General features: G+C 37.3%; 2 pseudogenes; one reads left to right on the forward strand and one right to left on the reverse strand.

Moving 5' to 3' along the window:
* The window catches only part of LOC124091911 (guanylate-binding protein 2-like), a 30935-nt pseudogene extending 15830 nt beyond the window's left edge, over nucleotides 1-15105 (forward strand).
* Nucleotides 15106-17736: 2631 nt separating this feature from the next.
* Nucleotides 17737-20335, reverse strand: part of LOC124091912 (guanylate-binding protein 2-like) — a 45690-nt pseudogene continuing 43091 nt past the window's right edge.

The following is a 20335-nucleotide window of genomic DNA, read 5'->3' on the forward strand; positions in this document are numbered from 1 at the left end:
GAGAAGGCTATACTCATCCATATACATTTCATCAATTACCTTAAATCATCCCATGGGGTCTCCATTTAACACCTTCTAACTGAGCTGGTGACCTATGCTGGATTTGCAAAATCTGACTACATCAATAACTGAGAAAACAGAGAAGAAAGCACACAAGCACACAAAAATACCTTTTCAAAATCTGGGGCGGCTCTCAACCTTGAGAGTCCATTGGAAAGAGACAGAGCCACCTGAATTCTTTATTCTTACATGGGGGTGGGGGACACACACAAAGGGAGGTTCAAGATGGAATGTTCTTTCCCAATAAAGCAAAGGGTCAGGTTTCAGGGGATTGAGTCTAGGTTTGTGGTGTCTTGCGGTCAGTAGATTGATTGACATCTTGGTAAGTCACACCCATCTCAGGTTCTGTGTGGGATCAAAATGCAGAGTGAGCAAAAAGGACACATACATACACAGCCCAGACAGAGCAGCAATTTCAGTCCAATGTGCTCAAAATGCTCACAGCTCACACACACAACCCATGGCTGGCCCATGACAGTTATTGGTTATACAGCCCAAATGGAAAATCCAAGATGATCTCATCTTGAGAAGCTTTAATTAATTACAGTTGTAAAATTTTTTTCCAGACATGGTTATGATTACGGCTTTGAGGCATTAGCACATGGACATAAATTTCTGAGGTTACCATTGAGACTGTTACAGGTGTATATCAATGTCCTACTTTTGTGGATATCTTAAGGAAAAGCACAGAAATGTCACAGAACTTTTCCTCCATCCTGATCATGATCCCAAGCTCTGGTACACTGTAACTTTATTTTTCTAAAAAAAAATTCTAGTGAATGAATGCATATATAACACAAGGCCTGGAAGAGATTCCTTAAGCTTATTATCTTATTAACCCTGAGAAGAAGCCTGAAAGTTAAAAATTTTATTCCTTCTTAGTAGATGAGTAAAGTTTAAGTACAGGCTGAATGAATTGTTAGAGATTTTATATTTTACAGTCAGTCCATGGTAGAAATAGAATTTGAAGTGTTTCCTATTTTATTCCGATTATCTGCTATAAAAACTTACCTGTCAAAATTTATTTTCTCAAAGGGTAAATTTATTGATAGAGAAATGTGATCATTGTCTAACCATACAGGTATTTATAATGCACAATATGATCTAGATGGATACTATTGTTTCTGCAGTCATTTTGTCAACCACTAAAATGTTTCCAGAATGAGCAATTTGTATGTAGTAATGTGTCTTTGGGAACTCAGCTCACTTTACGTCATGTGAAAAATACATCATTTCATGACATCCAGTCTTATTTAGCACCACCATTTGTCTATTCATATTATATTTGATGAGCCTCATGCCAGGCTGAATGCTGGGAATATAAAATTGATAATGTAGAGTTCCAACCTCCAAAATGCCTGAGAGTATATATCAGTTAGGATTTGTATCACGGGTCATCTAAAGAAAAGCCTCAGAACATTGTTGCTTAAACAGTTCCATTCTCTTTCTAATAAGAATTCAAAGATTAAGAGTACTTGGATTTGTCTCGCACTTGGGGCATCCAGTCCTTTTATTTTGTGCTTAGCCATTGTTTTTCAGGATGGAACACCCTCACATGTATTTAAACCAGTAGATGAAGAAAGGAGGGAAAAGTCTAGATCCCTTCTTTAAAGACATAACTGGATAAAGTATCACACACACATATTACTTCTGCTAAGATTCCATTGCCATCCTACTACCAAGAAGTCAGACATTCAGTCGCTCTAAGAGGTGTCCAGGAAAATATCAGGTATTCTATTACAAGGAGATAGAGAAACAGTGGATAGTGGAAAATAAGTAGAATTCTCTGTCAAATTAATCATTAATATCTCAAGGTCTTCCAGTACACTGGAAAAATAGACTATATGTTATTTTACAGTAAAAATAAGGAAAATTCTCTCTCTCTCTCTCTCTCTCTCTCTCTCTCACACACACACACACACACACACACACACACGGGGCGGGATTGTGCTGGAGTAAAACATGATCAAATGTAAGTTGAAGGAAAAAAATGAATTAAGAAAGATTCTAAAAGAGACGAGAGGGACAAACAGGAGAACATTTATAATGGTAACAGGAGAGGGACCACTACCACAGGCTGCATGAGGGCAGATAGGATTTGCAGGGATTCCTGCTTGATCCCGAGCTGCCCCTGCATGTTCTCCATGAGGCACATGGGGATGCCCATTTCTGAGGGCATGTCTGGGCTGTTATTTTGTCTGCAAGGGAAGAGGTGGAATTAGTTAGAATTCCTGTCTCTAAGCTTAGCAAGCACTTTTACCAGTTTATACTGCCTTCAGAACGTCACAAAATTCCCCAGTATTGCCACATATTTTGTGTTTCAGTGAGAAAAATAAGGGTATTATTTGCACAATTTGATCATATTATAGAATACTTAAAAATAGTCCAATGCAAAAATATTGTTATGCAATATTCATCTATATAAATATTGACTTATATAGATTTATCTATATTCAAACATTCTTATGAACAAAAGTTTTCATGTTTTGAGGTGCTCATTAAACAGTTTACTATAGACACTAAGAGGGAAGTAGAGCAGGTTCAGAAGAAGTTTGCTTTACAAATTGGCTATATGTAAGAAGAAATCAATGTCTATTGATTTATTGAACCAAGAATTATGTTTTGTTTACTTTGTGCATAGATTAGGGCCTAGATGCTTGTTTCTGACTTCAATGAGCCATAGGTTTGTTCCGAAGAAAAGTAACTGATAAACAGCACCTGTGTTTATATACAATGTGCCTCCTGATATTGAATATTTAATGCAATCTCCTATAGAACATGGTCCTATATGCTTTCCTTCACTTTCTGTCCTTGATCCCATGTCCCTGGATTGTTTCAGTAAGATGCTAGGCCCTTTCTCCTGTCCTACAGGCTAGCACACTGCATCTTTATCTCTACCCTGTAATAGTATTCTCTGTTCCTATTTTCTAACCCAGGTATAATTTTAGATTGAACTATTATTTCATTCACACTGAGCTTGTTATTTATCTACCTTCTTGTGTATGTAGATTGATTCTTCTTTACTTCTCATATTCTGTAATCCAAGTTTTGCTTTAAAACCTATTCAGTTTGCTTATTTCATGAGGCTCTCTGTTCAGAGAAGGTATATTACTTAGCATTCTCAAAGGTGATTATGAAGCATTTTCTGATGAACCATGACTTTTTTTCTCTGAACAATGCTTTTTGAAAAGTATGCATAATTGTACCAATATTTTTAAATGGAACTTAAAATAATTTTTTAAATTGTGAAACATAAGAAATGACTAATGATCTCTGCTAGTAGTGCTGTAACTGTTTCTTTGTTTATATGGTTTTCTATTTTTTTTCCTCTTTTTTTTATTGGTTGTTCAAAACATTACAAAGCTCTTGACATATCATATTTCATACATTTGATTCAAGTGGGTTTTGAACTCCCAATTTTACCCCAAATACAGATTGCAGAATCAGGTCGGTTACACATCCACATTTTTACATAATGCCCTATTAGTAACTGTTGTATTCTGCTACCTTTCCTATCCTCTACTATCTCCCCTCCCCTCCCCTCCCATGTTCTCTCTCTACCCCATCTACTGTTATATGGTTTTCTAATTTCTGTATATCAATCCCTGTAACCTGAATTGATTCTGGCATAACTAACACATTAGTTCTTTTGTGATTCATACATATTTTATTTAGGAGTTCCATTTTCCACTGTTATTCTACATTAGTAAGGAATTTGTTGAGATGTTTGCTTCTGTCACGATGGGGCAAGGAACACCAGACATACGCATTTCTAAACCACAAAAAAGCACCACATAGATGAAGCATGAATTTTCAAGACCCTGTGCATCAGACAACAAAGTTTAGCGATAGTGATCCCTGAGAGTTGTAACAAACAAAAGTGGGAGTGTGAATGGTCCATCTTGCTGATTTAAGAGATTCAAACAGTGACACAGGTGGAGAGAACTTAGTCCTGTGGAGTCCCCAGTTTGAGGGGATGGAGTTGACATTCTACAGAGGACAAAGCACTAGAATGCTGTACACAGTACCCAAGAGAAGGAGCCAACTGCCAAGGGAGATGTCTGGAGCACTGTAGGGCTCACCTTGGCATCTGCTGGATGCTGGTCAGTGCAGCTGGGGGAAGTCCTACCAAAAGGGTTAGAGAAAACTTTATGGGATAGAAGTTAGAAGGAGTGATGTTCCCACCAGCTAGCCTAGAAAACTTCAGGATTCTTAGATAATTAGGGAAAGTACACCAAAGGTCTCTCCTCAGAATTGGGTAGTAATTAATTAGGAAAAGCACACCAAAGGGTTTCCTCTCAGAATGGGGAATAATTAACCCTAACTGATCAGGGCCTAACAATTCTCATAAACAACCTAAAAGGATCAAACTGTTTCCAAAGTAACCTCAAAATTGGGTGTCTTGGGCTGCGGTTGCAGCTCAGTGATAGAGTGCTTGCCTAGCATGTGTGAAGTATTGGATTTGATCCTCAGCACCATATATAAATAAATAAAATAAAGGTCCATCAATAACTAAAAAACAAAACAAAACAAAACAAAAAACTGGGTGTCTTACGTGGCCACATCAATGTTTATAGCTGCTTAATTCACAATAGCTAAGCTGTGTAGCCAATCTAGGTGCCCTTCAACAGATGAATGGATAAAGAAAATGTGGTATATTTATACAGTGGAATACCAGCCTTAAAGAAGAATGAAATTATGGCATTTGCTGGTAAATTGGATGGAACTGGAGACTATCATGCTAAGTGAAATAAACAAATCCCCAAAATCCAAAGGCCGAATGTCCTCTCTGATATGCAGATGCTAATACACAATGAGGAGTGAGGGAGAATAGAAAGTCATTGGATTAGACAAAGGGGAATGGAGGAAAGGGAATAAGAAAGACCGTAGAATGAATTAGACATAACGTTCCTATGTTCATATATGAATACCCCACCAGTGCAACTCCACATCATGCACAACCACAAGAATGGGAAGTTCTACTTCACGTATGTATAATGTGTCAAAATACACTCTACTGTCATGCATATCTAAAAAGAACAAATTAAACAAATCTAAAAAATAAACTGGGTGTCTTAGTACATTTTATGTTGCTAAACAGATTACCACAGACTGAGTAATTTAAAAGGAAAAAAAATTATTCTGGCTCTTGGTTCTGGAGGCTGGGAAGTCTGAGAACATGGTGCTGGCAGCTGATGAGGGTTTTCTTGCTGCATCCTGACATCTCACAGGCCATTGCATGGCAAGAGAACACCATGTGAGAGAGGGAGTGGAAGCCTGTCGTGTATAATTAATTAGAGCAAATAAAAAAGACATAAAAAAGAAATTGTCAAAGTTTTTGAAAATCATATATTTGTTAAGAGAATTATATGTAGAACATATAAAGCACTCAAAATGCATTTTAAAAAGCAAGTAACCTGACTAAAATGAGCAAAATACTTGAATAAACATTTCTTCAAAGAGTGGGCACAGGTATCAAAGAAGTACACTGAAGATGTGCAACGTCATTGGCCATTAGGAAACTGCCAATCAAAATCACAATGTAATGCTGCTTCCCTCCTGCTAGGATAGCTGTACTAAAAATATTCGTGATGATGAGTGTTGGAGTGGATGTGAAGAAATTCAAACACTTACATACTGCCCATGGGAATGTATAATGCCATGGGCCCTTTAGAGCAGTCTGGAATTTCCTCAAAATTAAAAAAGAGTTACCACATGATCTACTGATTTCACTCCTATGTGTGTACTCAAGAGAAATAAAGAAATATATATATATATATATATATATATATATATATATATATATATATATATATATCTGTTCATAATAGCATTATTCTTAGTAGCTAAAAAGTGAAAAAATATAAATTTCCATCAGTAGAAAAATGATTAAAATGTGGTTTCCATGAAACACAATGTTATTTGTCAAGAAAACAAAAAATGGATACCTCCTAAACACTGATGAACCTCAGAATGTTATACTAAGTAAAGACATAGATGGAGACCACATATCATAAAATTTTATTCATATGAAATATACAGAATAGGCACAGAAAACAGATTAGTATTTTCCAGGGGTTGGGGGAAGAGAAAGAACCTGGAGGGATTGCTTAATGGATTTTGGATTTCTATTTCAGTGATGAAAAAATCTGGAACTAGAGACTGGTCAGGTTGCTTGACATAGGGCATTTACTTCATACCAAAGAATTGTGTCTTTGAAGATAGTTAAAGGCATAATTCTGTGTTGTGTGCATTATACAATGATGTTTGTAAAACTTAGTATGACTGCAGTATGGAGATTGATTGTGAGAGGCCCCAGAAGATTGATTTCGATTGTACTATTCACCTAGGCTGGTCATGTGGAGTTTCCTCAACTGAACAGATTCTTGTAGATTTAAAAGTACTGACTGCTTTTTACTCATTCTTGAAAAACCACAACATAGAAAAAGTGCTATCATTTGATCTTAAATACAATGTTATTTTGTTCCCTCCAGAATACGTGCACTTTGGGTTGCTATGTTTCAAAATGGCCTTGTCTAAATGTTTTCTACCAGGAAAATAATCTCATGTTGAATCTATGCTACTTAAACTGAAAGCAGTGAAGAGCTACTTTGTAATAATAGGCTCAATTCTAGGAAACATGTTTCTTTTCTGTTTGGAAAAAATAAGAATTTGATTTTAAAAACTTAAACTGCAAAAAAGCATCCAAGAACAACAAAATAAACCACTTCTCCTGAAGGTGCCCATGAACCTGGCATTCTCCCCACTGGGTACTATGTCTCTCTCACGGGCCAGCACAATTTCATGGAATATGCAGCTCCTCTTTGGCTAGAGCATCACCAAAGAGCTTCACAGTTTCCCAAGTAATGGTGTCTGTGTACCACGTGCAGTTTTCATAGTATTTACAGAGACTCTTTATTCTTTGTAGCTCCTGGGGTAAAAAATTATAAAAACATAAACAAGGCTTATTATTTTAATATGTGTCCCAGCATTTGTGAGGGGGTACTGGGGGTTGAAACCAGGGATCCTTAACTACTGAGCCATATCCTCAGCCCTGCCTTTACTTTTCTTTTTTTTTTTTTTTTTAATTTTGAGACTGCTTAACCACTGAGCCAAATCCTTAGTTCCCCCTTTACTTTTTATTTTTTATTTTAAGATATGGTCTTAACAAGTTGTATAATTTCTCACTAAGTTGTGGAGGCTGGCTTTAATGTTGAATCCTCCTGATTAAGCCTCCAAAGCTGCTGGAATTATAGGCATGCACCGCTGCATCTGGCTCCAAAATTCTTGATAGTGAGAGACATGTGAATGTATATAAAAATAGGTTGAAATGCTTATTGAAACAGAGGAGTAATTATCAGAATGTAAGTATCAGTAGAACTTAAACAATGAGGAAAAACTAAGTTTCCTTTATTGGAGAAATTTTGTTTGTTTTGAGAAGCAAAGTAGAATAGAGGGGAAAAAATAGAATATAGGAAAGAAGAGAGGAGACCCACAAGGTGGAAATGGACTCGGCTATTATGGAATCAGAGACTTATGGTTCTCCTCTAAATTTGTCATGGAAAAAAAAAAAAACCTAGGGAAAAGGAATGTTCCCAACTTGCAACTTTGGTAAAATCTACACTCGTATGTGTTTGTTGGATAGTCTTGCATTTGGGGATGGAGGTTTCAGGAGGTGCTGTATCTATTTCTGTCTCAGATTACCATAAAACCTGGGAACTCACCTTCAACATGACTGCAAAAGTTATACTGTAAGGATCAGGTGATGACAGCAAGGTCTCAGTCAGCCCTGAAATCACCCAAATGTCACAGCAGGTTTGTGGAAATCATACCTTGATATGCTCTCCTTGTTGGGAGGGCACACAGTTCAGATGTCATGTTTGAGTTAAAGAAATGCTTTTGTTCTAATGGGGGTCCCAGCAGGGAGAAGAAGTACCCCATTTTTAGTATGTGGAAGAGAACTCTCAATGTATGTTCACAGGAAAGAGAATGAGGGCTCATGCCAAAGAGTCTCAGTTTTATGGTATAGATATGAGGTATCCTCCAAAACCTCATTTGTGAGACAATTCAAGAAAGTTCAGAGATGAAATGACTGGGTTATGAGATCCTTAATCTAATCAGTGCATTAATCAACTTGAATGGATTATCTGGGTGGTAACTCTGGCCATGAAGTCTTTGGCTAGAGGAAGTTGGTCAGTGGAGGTGTGTCTTCTTCAAGGTTTATATTTTGTGAGCCCAGCTTAGTCTTTCTCTGCTTCCTAGTGCCATGTCTTGAGCTGCTTTCCTCCACCACACCATTCTGCCATGATGTTCTGCCTTACCTCAGGCTCAGAGCAATGGAGTTAGCTGTCTGTGCACTGAGACCTTTGAAACCATAAGCCCCCAAATAAACTTTTCCTCCTCTAAAATTGTTCTATTCAGGTCTCTTGGTCACAGCAATAAACCAGCTGTCTAAAACATTTGTAATTCTCTAAATTCTTTACCATATTTCATGTGTCAAGATACAGTATCTTAGATACAGAATCTGAGTTCTTTGCCTGAAGTTGGCTCTAAAATAAGCACTGGAAAATGATTTAGAGATAACATGCTATCAAAAACTAGAGATGGTCATATAAACTGAAGCATTGAAAACAATGTAAATCAATCCCTAAAAAACAAATACCAAATGTCTTCTTTGATATAATGAGAGCAACTAAGAACAGAGCAGGGAGGAAGAGCAGGAAGAAAAGATTAACATTAAACAGATACATGAGGTGGGATGGAAAGGGAGAGAAAAGGGAAATTGCATGGTAATGGAGGGAGACCCTCATTGTTTTACAAAATTACATATAAGAGGTTGTGAGGGGAATGGGAAAATAAACAAGGAGAGATATGAATTACAGTGCATGGGGTAGAGAGAGAAGATGGGAGGGGAGGGAGGGGGGATGGTAGAGGATAGGAAAGGTAGCAGAATACAACAGTTACTAATAGGGCATTATGTAAAAATGTGGATGTGTAACCGATGTGATTCTGCAATCTGTATTTGGGGTAAAATTGGGAGTTCATAACCAACTTGAATCTAATGTATGAAATATGATATGTCAAGAGCTTTATAATGTTTTGAACAACCAATAAAAAAAATTTAAAAAAAAAAAAGAAAAAGAAAACAATGTAAATCTGTTTTAATTGACAAACAAAAACAGAATTTTCACTAAGGAGCTATTAAGAATATACAAACACACACATATAAAGATCTCACCCCTAATAAAAGGATCATATAACAAAACTAAGCCACATCTCCAGCCCTTTTTAGTTTTTATTTTGTTATAGGGTTTTTCTATGTTGCTTAGGGCCTCACTAAGTTGCTGAGGCTGACTTTGCACTTGTGATCCTCCTGCCTCAGCTTTCTGAGCCACTGGGATTACAGGTGTGTGCCACTGCCCACAGCTTACTTGAAGAATCCTTAAAAACATGAACCACAATGTCACCAATACCCATTTTCCAAATAGAAAAAAAATTCAGATGATATCAGATATATTAAGGTTTGACAAATTTACAGAGCATTTGTAATTCTCTTAGAATGATATTTTCTCCCTTCTTTGGTAGGGGTACTAGGGATTGAACTAAGGGGCACTCAACCACTGAACCATATCGCCAGCCCCTTTTGTGTATATTTATGTAGAGACTGGGTCTCACTGAGGTGGTTAGCACCTTGCTTTTGCTAAGGCTGGCTTTGAACTCACAATTCTCCTGCCTCAATTTCTAGTCATAGAAGCTTTGGTTGTATGTATGTATGTATGTATGTAGTTTTGAGGTTTCAAATGCTCTCACACATATGTCTACCATGCTGCCTTCACAATGGCCTAGCTAATGCCAGTTCATTAATTCACTGCTGGTGCACAGACACTGGGCCAAGGGAAAAAAAATACAAAGGGTGCTGGAAGGAATAGAAGTTCAGAATATTGCTGATTATCTCTGAAGGCTGGAAAACAAATTATCTCATGGTGACATGTGAAAAAACTTTCATTACATATCTCTAATATTGATTTATACATGTGATAACAAACACATATGTAGATATGCAATATGTATTTATATGTATATACATATATTCTTAAATATCATATGTCTATATTTTCCTTTTTTTATACAAATCAAATAATGTTTCTTTTGCTGCTGTAGTATCAAGACGAAAAGAGGTGAAAGATTTTTGTTGTATTTGAAGCACATATTTCTTATAAGATAGTATTTATCTATTAAATACAAGGTATATTGGTACATGATATTTACTCTGAGAAACACAGAGAACATCTCTACAAAGTGTATAGTCTTTGTCAAAGGTAAAAGATGCTTAAGATTGTGAAAAACTTCTATAATGAAAATTATACAACAGTGAAGAAAGAAAATAAAGAAGACATTAAAATATGGAAAGACCTCCCATATTCATGGACTGAGAGAGTTATTGGTGAAACAGCTGTACTATTAAAAGACATCTACAAATTAAATGTCATCCTCATCACAATACCTATGACTGTCTTCACTGAACTAGATAAAAACAATCCCCAAATTCACATAGAGGCACAAAAGATCCTGAATAGACATAGCAGTCTTGAGTAAAAAGAACAAAGCAGGAGGCATCACAATACCTGATATCTAGGCACATTACAAGACCATAGTACAAAAATAGCATGGAATTGCCATAAAAACCGACACCTAAACCACAGGAACACAATGGAGGACCCAGAAAAAAGCCATGCATCAAAGGTCAACTGATTTTTGACCAAGGTGCCAAAATTATGCATTGGACAAAGGATAATCTGTTCAATAAATGGCGTTTGGAAAATAACATCCACATGTAGAAATTGAATTTAGACTCCCAAATCTTGCCCTCTGCAAATCAACTGAAAACAGATCAGAGATTTTTTTTTTTTAAGTTGTATATGGACTCAATGCCTTTATTTGTTTTTATGTGGTGCTAGGCACGAAGCCAGTGCCTCACACTTACTTGCGAGGTAAGTGCCCTACCACTGAGCTACAATCAAGCCTCCAAGATCAGAGACCTTTAATGAAAGATCTGAAACTCCGAAACCACCAGAGGGAGAACACAGGGGAAACACATTACCATCTTGGCACAGATGATGATGACTTCCTTGGTAAGACTTGGAAAACATAGGAAACAGAAGCAAGAATCGACAGATGGGATTACGTCAAATTAAAAAGCTTCTGCAAAGCAAAGGAAACAATCAATAGAGTGAAGAGACAACCTTCAGAATGAGAGAAAAATCTTTGTTAGCTATTCATCTGACAGAGGATTAATATCCGAACACATAAAGAACTGAAAAAACTTAACAAAAAAATTAATCCAATTTTAAAAATGGGCCAATAATTTGAATAGACATGTCTTAAAAGGAGAAATTGAGATGGCCTATAAACATATTAAAATGCTCAATATCTTTAGCCATTAGCAAAATGCATATCAAATCCACAATGTGATTCTATCTCCCCGAGGTAGGATGGCTATTATAAAAAAATAATAAAAATAACAAATGATAGTGAGGATGAGGAGAAAAAGAACACTTCTACATGGTCTGTAGAAATGTGAATTAGAACATCTGCTGTGGAAAACAGTGGAGGTTCCTAAAAAATACCCCCAAAAACCTAAAACTAAAACTAGAACTAATGTATCATCCAAGTATCCCACTCTTGGGTATATGTCTGAAGAAAACAAAGTCAGCACACCAAAGAGATGCCTGCATACCTATGTTTATTAGGCATTATTCACAACCAGCAAAATATGGAACCAGCCTAGGTGCCTGAACAGATGAATGGATAAAGGAAATGTGATTATATATATATATGCAGTAAAGTATTATTCAGTCATAAAGAAGAATGAAATCCTGTCATTTGTAGGAAAATGATGACAAAGGAAGACATTATGTTAAATGGAAAAAGCTAGATGTAGAAGGAGAAGTGTCATATATTCTCTCCCATTTGTTGAAACAACACCAATGACAACAAAATTTCCTTTAAGTATCCTGAAAGTAGAAGAGGGACTGTAAGGGACTTGGGAGGGGTCAAGAGCAGGGGCCTGAAAGAGAAAGTAGGGATATAGTATAAGAGTGGATGGACATGATCTATGCACATATAAATATGTCACAGCAAGTCCCATTAATTCCTACAATTAATATATGTCAATAATTAAAAAATAAAATGCATAAAAAGGAAAATATTCACCTTAAAATATATGTTGCATTTCAAGCCTATTAGATCAGTAGTAATAATGTTAAATTTTTTACAGACATTACTCATTAAATTTAATGTATTCCTCAGTACAAATTTTGTTGTAGCTGTAATTATCCTCATTTTATAGAAAACATAGTTTAGGGATTTTGAATACTTTCTATAGGAGTTTATCATGACACAAAGCTCCTGTACTTGGTTCAAATGATTAGCAAATGTGTTAAAAAAGGAAAGTCAAAATTCAGTTTAATTAGTGCTTATTATTCTTCAAAATTGGACTAGAAAAAAATGGACTAGAACACTCTAGTACTATCTATCTCTACCTTCACCCTTGAATTTTGAAAGTTTGATTGTCCACTTTATAAAGAATAGCCTAAGTAATTGTGAATTTATTTTTTAATATTTTATTTTATTTTTTGCTCTTATACCAAATTTCAATGGGCTAAGAGGAACTGAAGAGACGAAATGGAAGAGAGTACCAGTGGAGAATTCCTTTGACTTACTGGTGTGTAGTGATACCCACCTTCCCCTTTCTGTCCTTCCTTCCCTATGGGAAATAAGGGTTGCCACTTTCTGTCCTCTTCATAAACTAAGGGAGGACTCAAAGACCCTCTGTAAGACTGACAGGTGCTTCCTGGAACAGGGGACAGTAGCATTGGTTTATGACTCATGTCCCCAAATATCAAAATCAGTCTATGTAAGTGGATTGTGGCAAAATAGGGAAGAAGATGGTTAAAGTTGTGGACATTTCTCCTCCCTATGTACAGCTAAGCATGTGCACATGAATTTTTCTCCTGGGTGGATTCTCTGGGGGTTTCTGGACTTGGGTCACCTTTAGAGAAACCCAGCCCAAGATGTCTACCTTTCAAGAGGCACCAACCTCAAGACGGAAATTGTATTGGAAGAGTGGATCCCCAGAAGACAGGGTTTCAGGGTAGGAATCAGAAGAAAACTACAATAGGAAAGTGCTAGTGGGAAACCATGTCAGGTGAATCTGCAAAGAACTGAAACCTCTTTAACTCCCAGAAGGCATTAACAGCAGATCAGTAATGCCTCCCCTAAGAAGGGTTTCTTTTCCTGCATCCCCTGCACTCCATGGCCACAACTTGAAGCATCATGAACATGAACTAGTCTATTTGGTGGAAGATAGAGCTGAGAAATGAAAAGAAAGTGCCATACTTCTTAACCATTTACCTGTGAGGTCAAATCTGGCCTGAGCAGTGTGTATTAGTGGTATGTGAGTGGAAAGCAGAAACAAGGGGCTGGGAAACTGAGAAGCAGATCTGAGAGGAGATTTTAAAATTTAAGTCAAGTGGAACTTTTTTGCTTTTTTGTTTGTTTGAAAGTAAAATAGTATGTGAGCATAACTGTTGAGCTAGTGGTAAGAAAAATGATCTGATAAAGTACATCAGAGGGATATTTTGAAAAAGAATAAAGTTGCTGTCTGTTTTCACAAAACGAGATATGAACTGTTTAAAAAGTAAGAAAAATAACTAATTTGAGGAGCAAAAATAATCTAAATCTGAAATAGAAAACAATATACTAAGTCATGAATGTGGGAGTGGATGAACTTATTTTATTTTCCCTTAAAGGCTTTGTTAAGGATCAAAGATATAGACACTAGAACAGACATCCTGTGCCTAATAGAAGAAAAAGTCACCCCAAATCTTCATCATGTTGGATTGGGACCTGACTTCCTTAACAGGACTCCAAAAGAGTGAAAAGTAAAATCAAGAATCAGTATATGGGATGGATTCAAACTAAAAAGCTTCTTCTCAGCAAAGGAAACAATCAAGAACATCAAGAGAGAGCCTACAGAATGGGATAAAATCATTACCACACGCACATCAGATATAGCACTAACTTCCAGGATATATAAAGAACTAAATGACTTAACACCAAAAGAACTAAAAACAACAAACAAACAAATAAATAACCCGATCAACAATTAGGCTAAGGAACTAAGCAGACACTTCACAGAAGAAGAACTACAGTCAACAAATATATGAAAAAGTGTTCAACATTTCTAGCAATTAGACAAATGCAAATCAAAACTAAGATTTCATCTCACTCCAGTCAGAATGGCAATTATCAAGAATACAAGCAATAATAAGTGTTGGTGAGGATGTGGGAGAAAAGGTACACTCATACATTGCTGGTAGGACTGAAAATTAGTCTGACCACTCTGGAAAGCAATATGGAGATTCTTTAGAAAACTTGAAGTGGAACCACCATTTGACCCAGTCATCCCATTCTTTGGTTTATACTGAAAGGACTTAAAAACAGCATACCACAGGGACACAGCCACATCAATGTTTATAGCAGCAGAATTCACAATAGCTAAACTATGGAACCAACCTAGGGGCCCTTCCAAAAGATTCATGGTAGGTATTCTGACTGTGGAAACAGACAGCGAAACATTCCCCCGGAGAGCAAACTCCTGGTGGGGAGAGGGCATAACTGGCGCCTTGATTTCCACAATTGGAATGCCCAGCAGTTTTCCCCTGAGGCTATTAAGATATGGGGATGCACTATCTGGTTTTCATAGTAATGTCCTTGGATGTGAGAGGCTTTGTGTTTGTATTAACCTGGACCTTATCTCAGTTATCTAGCCTTCAGGGTTAAAGGAATACTGGTTAGAGTGTAGTCATGGTGATGAGTAATATGTAACCTTTTTAAATAAACTCAGCAGGAGGGAGGAGCGAAGACTTCTTCTTCACTTCACTCCTCTCCATTCCACTTCTGTCTGCCCTCTTGTACCCTGTGTCTGTTCTTTTGTGGTTCTCTTCACAGGTTTTCTCCACAGGTGTTCGTTACAATACATAGATCAAGAAAATGTGGTATATATACACAATGGAATATTACTTAGCCTTAAAGAACAATAAAATTATGGCATTTTCAGGTAAATAGATGGAGCTGTAGAATATTATGCTAAGCAAAATAAGCCAATCCCCGCAAACCAAAGGTCAAATGTTTTCTCTGATAAAAGGATGCTTATCCATAATGGGGGGAAAGGTAGGGAAGAATGAAGGAACTTTTGATTGTGCAGAGGGGAGTGAGGAGGATGTGGGGATGCAAAGGATAATCCAATGTGACGGACCTATATATGTGTATGATTACAATACTGGTGTGACTCACCACCATGTACAACCAGAGCAAGGAGAAGTTGTGCTCCATTTGTGTATAATGTGTCAAAATGCTTTCTGCTGTCAAGTAAACTAATTAAAACAGATTTTTAAAAGTTAAGAATAACCTAAAGATGTTAACAAAATGTATGACTTACAAAACAATGGAAAAATTAAAAAGAATATTGAACTATCAAGACAAAGATGAAAAATCAAGAGGGTTGCATGTGATGTGTAGGAAAATAGGAAGATGCCTCATATTTTTCCTACTGTAGGAAACATAGGATTTATCTTCAGAGATCTTTGTGGAGAAAGACCTGGTTGGCTTTAACGTGGAGAAACACTTCCCACACTATGTGTGTGTGCTTCCCCACGTGGAAGACAGAGAAAACTGCCTTCCAGACTCTCCCTGTGAGAGGCATGTGATTGAGATTCTGCCTTGCAAACATACTTTGGTGGGACTTATCTGGAGATATGAGCAACCCAAAGATGCAGCTTTTCCTTGCGGGTAGTGTTTGCTTATTGCAAATGTGAGAAAGGGGAGGCAGCTACTCAGTGAAAGCCACCACTGGAGAGCTTCTGGCCTTTCATCTGGAGATCATGGTGGCCGGTCCTAGTGGCTGTGGCATCCTCTTGAGACACCTTCACTGTATGGTGGCACCATTCTTGATGGAACAGCTGGAGTGTCTGACTCTCTCATCCTGCTGGGATATCTGTGTGCCACCTACAGTTCTTAAAAATTAAATTAGTTTTTATATAAATTGCTAAGGAAATTGTTATTAGCCATTAAGAACTCTAAATAACACACATTCTAAAACTATTGTGGTGGTTTAATACATTTTAACAACAAATTATTCTTGATTTAACATTCTGTTATCAGGTCATAGCAAACATGTACCCAAGTGACTTCTAAGAAATGATGTCATGGTAGGAAGACAGAGGAAATAAAAGGATGCAAGAAGGTTCACATCTTGTAAGATTATAGTGAAGATTCTCAAAAGGACAGAAAGGAATTTATTTTACGTTTGAATTAAAGCTTCTTGTTTTGTGATTGTAAAAGTTATTCTCTAAACTGTAGGAAAGAGAAAAGACTAAAAAATGGGGATTAGAAAACAGAGATGTAGGGCCTAGGAATAAGGCAGTAATTCCCCAAAGGACATAACTAAACGGAGAAGTGGAGCCTGCACTCAGACTTGCATTCTCAACAGGGGAAATTCCTCTGTCAGTATCCAGATGTCCCATCACTGAGTAGCAGCCTCTACCCAGCTGAGAACTGTACACTGTGTGTGTCCTGGAGCCAAGCGAGGTGTCCAGGATCTCCCCTGTTAACAGGCAATGTTAACAGACCCAAGACCACTTGGCAGGTGTGATGCTCCAATGTGCCCAATAGATTTATTCAATTTTGTCAGATATTTTCCCATGTTGAAAACACTCTAATCTTGTCCCAGAACAAAAGTAAATCTTGAAAAACAGCATGACAGTATCAAAGGGTGGAACATGTGGGGGAAAAACAATCCATTCTGAACAGAACTGCATGACGTCTCCTCAATGTAGAAAGCAACCCAGTTATGCAATTTAACCTCTCTTTTGAGTTCCAGTTCAAGATTTCAAATATAAAATCGCTTCAATTATTGGTATTAAGAAAACATTGCTTTCATATTTAAATTTTAACTCTCATGGTCCAACAGAAATGCATCTTGATTGCAAGTTTGGTTGAGTGGCAGTTGTTTCACATTCTAAAGTTCCCTGCTTGATTTATTCCCTGGGAAGAGGGGGCTAGACAGAGTTCTTCCTTGGATCTTTAGAGTATGTTACGTGGTATGGGAAAGGGTAGGGTGTGGGTATGGCTATTGGTTTGCTGCTTTCCATCTGATTTGATTTATCTGTTGCTGAAGTTTCATGCTCTCATTCTTGAATCCCTCTTCGAGAAGTCGATCCTATTCCTAAAGGAAACTTGTACAGCTTACTGTGATTTCCACATTGCCATCTTAGTTCCCCTTTGGGTATTTCCATTAATCCCTCAAGAACTTTTGACACTTGTTCTTGACATTCTTTCCTCCCTTAACTTGCATCTCCCCCGCCCCCTCTGTCTTAGTTTCTCCTGAGTTTCCTATTTCTGCTAACATTTTCCCTAGCCTTGCTCCAGCTTCAGAACTGATGTTGTCTTATAATTTCTAAAATATCTATGGCCTAGAATTCCATTCTTGAATCCCTTCACTCATATGCAACACAATTTGTGGTTGTGTGTGTGTGTGTGTGTGTATATATATATATATATATATATATATATATATATATATCCTTATCTCTGATTAACACATGTGTAGCTAGGTAAGAAGGACAGACAAAATGCAATGGGAAGGTAGCTATGTGATGCAGAATCAGAATTTAGTACAAGTCTCCAAAGTTTGGGTGGCAGATGCAACAAAAGTATGTTGAAACCACTGGAGCCTGAAGTAGCCCATAGGATATTCCTGGGCCAACATGCAGATTCAGTACAAAAGTGGAGTAGTACTCAAATAGCCAGAATGTATTGGCCATATGAACACTCAGCCAATTTGCTTAAAAATGGGTAGTTGGTCAAGAGTCTTCTACTCATTATTGTGCTCCCAGGTATCAAGTTATACTAGTTTTGGGAGAAACAAAAATCCCGCTTAGTAGGATGGTTGTATCACTATGCAGTCCGATGTAAAAAGGTTATCTATAGCTCATGGAATCAAAGTGTCCTTATTTAGCAATTGAGAAAATAATGGTCTCTGAGCCATTAGGTGAGGATTTGATCACAAGTGCCTTACAGCACTTGTGCTATGCTTAGTAATTAATAACTACTGTTTAATAACAATAGCATAAGGAAAAATTTCATGGTATTTTATCCAGCAACTAGATAAATTTTCATAACCAGAGATGGACAGAGATAAAAGCAGATAGGAGATGAGAAATGTAGTAGCGTAACTGGATGGGATATTCTTCTTTTGGAGGCATGAAGTTCTCATCCTTACACTTTGTTTTTGACTTGGGGCACTGGAAGAGAAAACTGAGATGTTGTGGTCAAATACCAGAAATTTCAGAGCTGGAGTCCTCTCTTGTTCCCCCATTGCCTGGGCCCTGTCCTGCTGCATCTTCTCAGTCAACTGATGCACATGTTCCTGGTAACTCTTTTCTTTCTGTTCCATGATCTGCGCATTCTTCCTTTGGATTTCTTCCAACATTTTCTTTGTAGCTTCTGCAGATTCAGCCTTTATATGTTCCACTGAGGAAGAAAAGCAAAGAAATACAGATGTTAAGTTGTACATATTTCTTGTGTTTTTACCCTTTAAAAAATTCTTATGTCATTGAGAATTGTGGTAAATTTTGCATCAGAAGATCGATGATTGAACATGCCAGTTAAGGTAAAACTACCAGAGAACTAAGAATGATACTTGCTATTCTCTTCCTTCTTTTCTTACTCTCCCTCCTTTCTTTCCTCCTTCCTTCCTCCCTCCCTCCCTCCCTTCCTTCCTTCCTTCCTTCCTTCCTTCCTTCCTTCCTTCCATTCTTTCTTTCCTTTTTGGTACTGGGGATTGAAACCAGGGAGTGCTTAACCACTGAGCCACATATCCAGCCCTTTTTAATATTTTATTTAGTGACAGAATCTTCCTGAGTTGCTAAGTGCCTCACTTATCTGCAGAGGCTGCCTTTGAACTCCTGATGCACCTACATCAACCACCCCAGTTACTTGAATTAGGGGCATGGGCCACCACGCCCGCTGCTATTGTTTCTTTATAATGATAATTTTATGTGGACCAATACTGTCAACAAACACTTCTAGGCTTTCCAACTAGTCTCAGTGTTTTCAGTTGTTCTCACCTGCAACCTCTTTTTCTTTTTTTGTGAATGAGTGATCAGTTTGTAGGAGTGCATCTGCCACATCCTCCTTGGAATCCAAGTATTTTTGCAACATCTGTTCAGCCTAAACAGGAGCATTCAAATGAGGAAATAGAGACTATGGATTAAAGAAAAACCAACCTGCAATACACCCCTTAATTCAAGTGTTCCCAGCCATATAACAATTCATTTTACAATTCAAGTAGCATTTCAAAGTGATTAGGTCTAAAACTTAACCCTGGATTCCCTGTCAAACTGATCCTTCCCAGTCACTTCAGTTTTAGCAACTAGTAACAGTTCATCCAACTATATCCTTAATATCTTGTTTCCCTTCACATGTCCCTCATATAACCATCAGATATTACCAGAACCTGTCACTTGTCACACACTGCACCAAAATACACTAGCCCAAGGCATCATCACCTCTTACCGCAGTCAGTCCTTCTCAGAGCAACAAGAGTTTTGCCATATTACTTTCAGAAAAAAATCACTCTTACACTCAAAACCCTCTATTGACGTTCTTTCTGTTCAGCCAAATGAATTTCAAGCTGATTTCAGTGTCCTTCAAAGCACTCATTTTTCTGGCCTCTGGCTTTATCTCCTGAAGACTCTCCTTTACTTCCTGCTCACAGCACATATTTTTTTTTTTTTTTTTGCTACTCCTGGAACATGAGCCAATGAATTCTTCAGGGACCTTTTTTGTTGTTTGAAACTTCCTTCTCCTACATATCCTTTTGTTTCGCTGGCTTCTTTGAATAGTCTGCTGAAATTTTACCTCATCTGATATAATCATGTTAAAATACTGTATTTTATGTTCAACATCCCTTACAGCTAGGGTGCATAAATGATTAAACTCTTGCCAAAAATATAATCATAAATATTACATGGTAAATCTTGGAAAGCTCCTAAAGGGAGTCTAATCATAGCCCTTCTCATGTCTAAAACACCCCCCACCTTTTTTTCTCCACCTACAAAATGGAGCTAAAGGCTGAAACAAACAGCCCTCTTAAAACATGAACTCAGCTTGAGGCAAACCTTGTACAAAGATGCTGGGACTAAGACAAATA

Source organism: Marmota monax, unplaced genomic scaffold, assembly GCF_021218885.2.
Source record: "Marmota monax isolate L192 unplaced genomic scaffold, Marmota_monax_Labrador192_F-V1.1 WCK01_AAM20220418_F8-fsc00046, whole genome shotgun sequence".
NCBI classification, from domain to species: Eukaryota; Metazoa; Chordata; class Mammalia; order Rodentia; family Sciuridae; genus Marmota; species Marmota monax.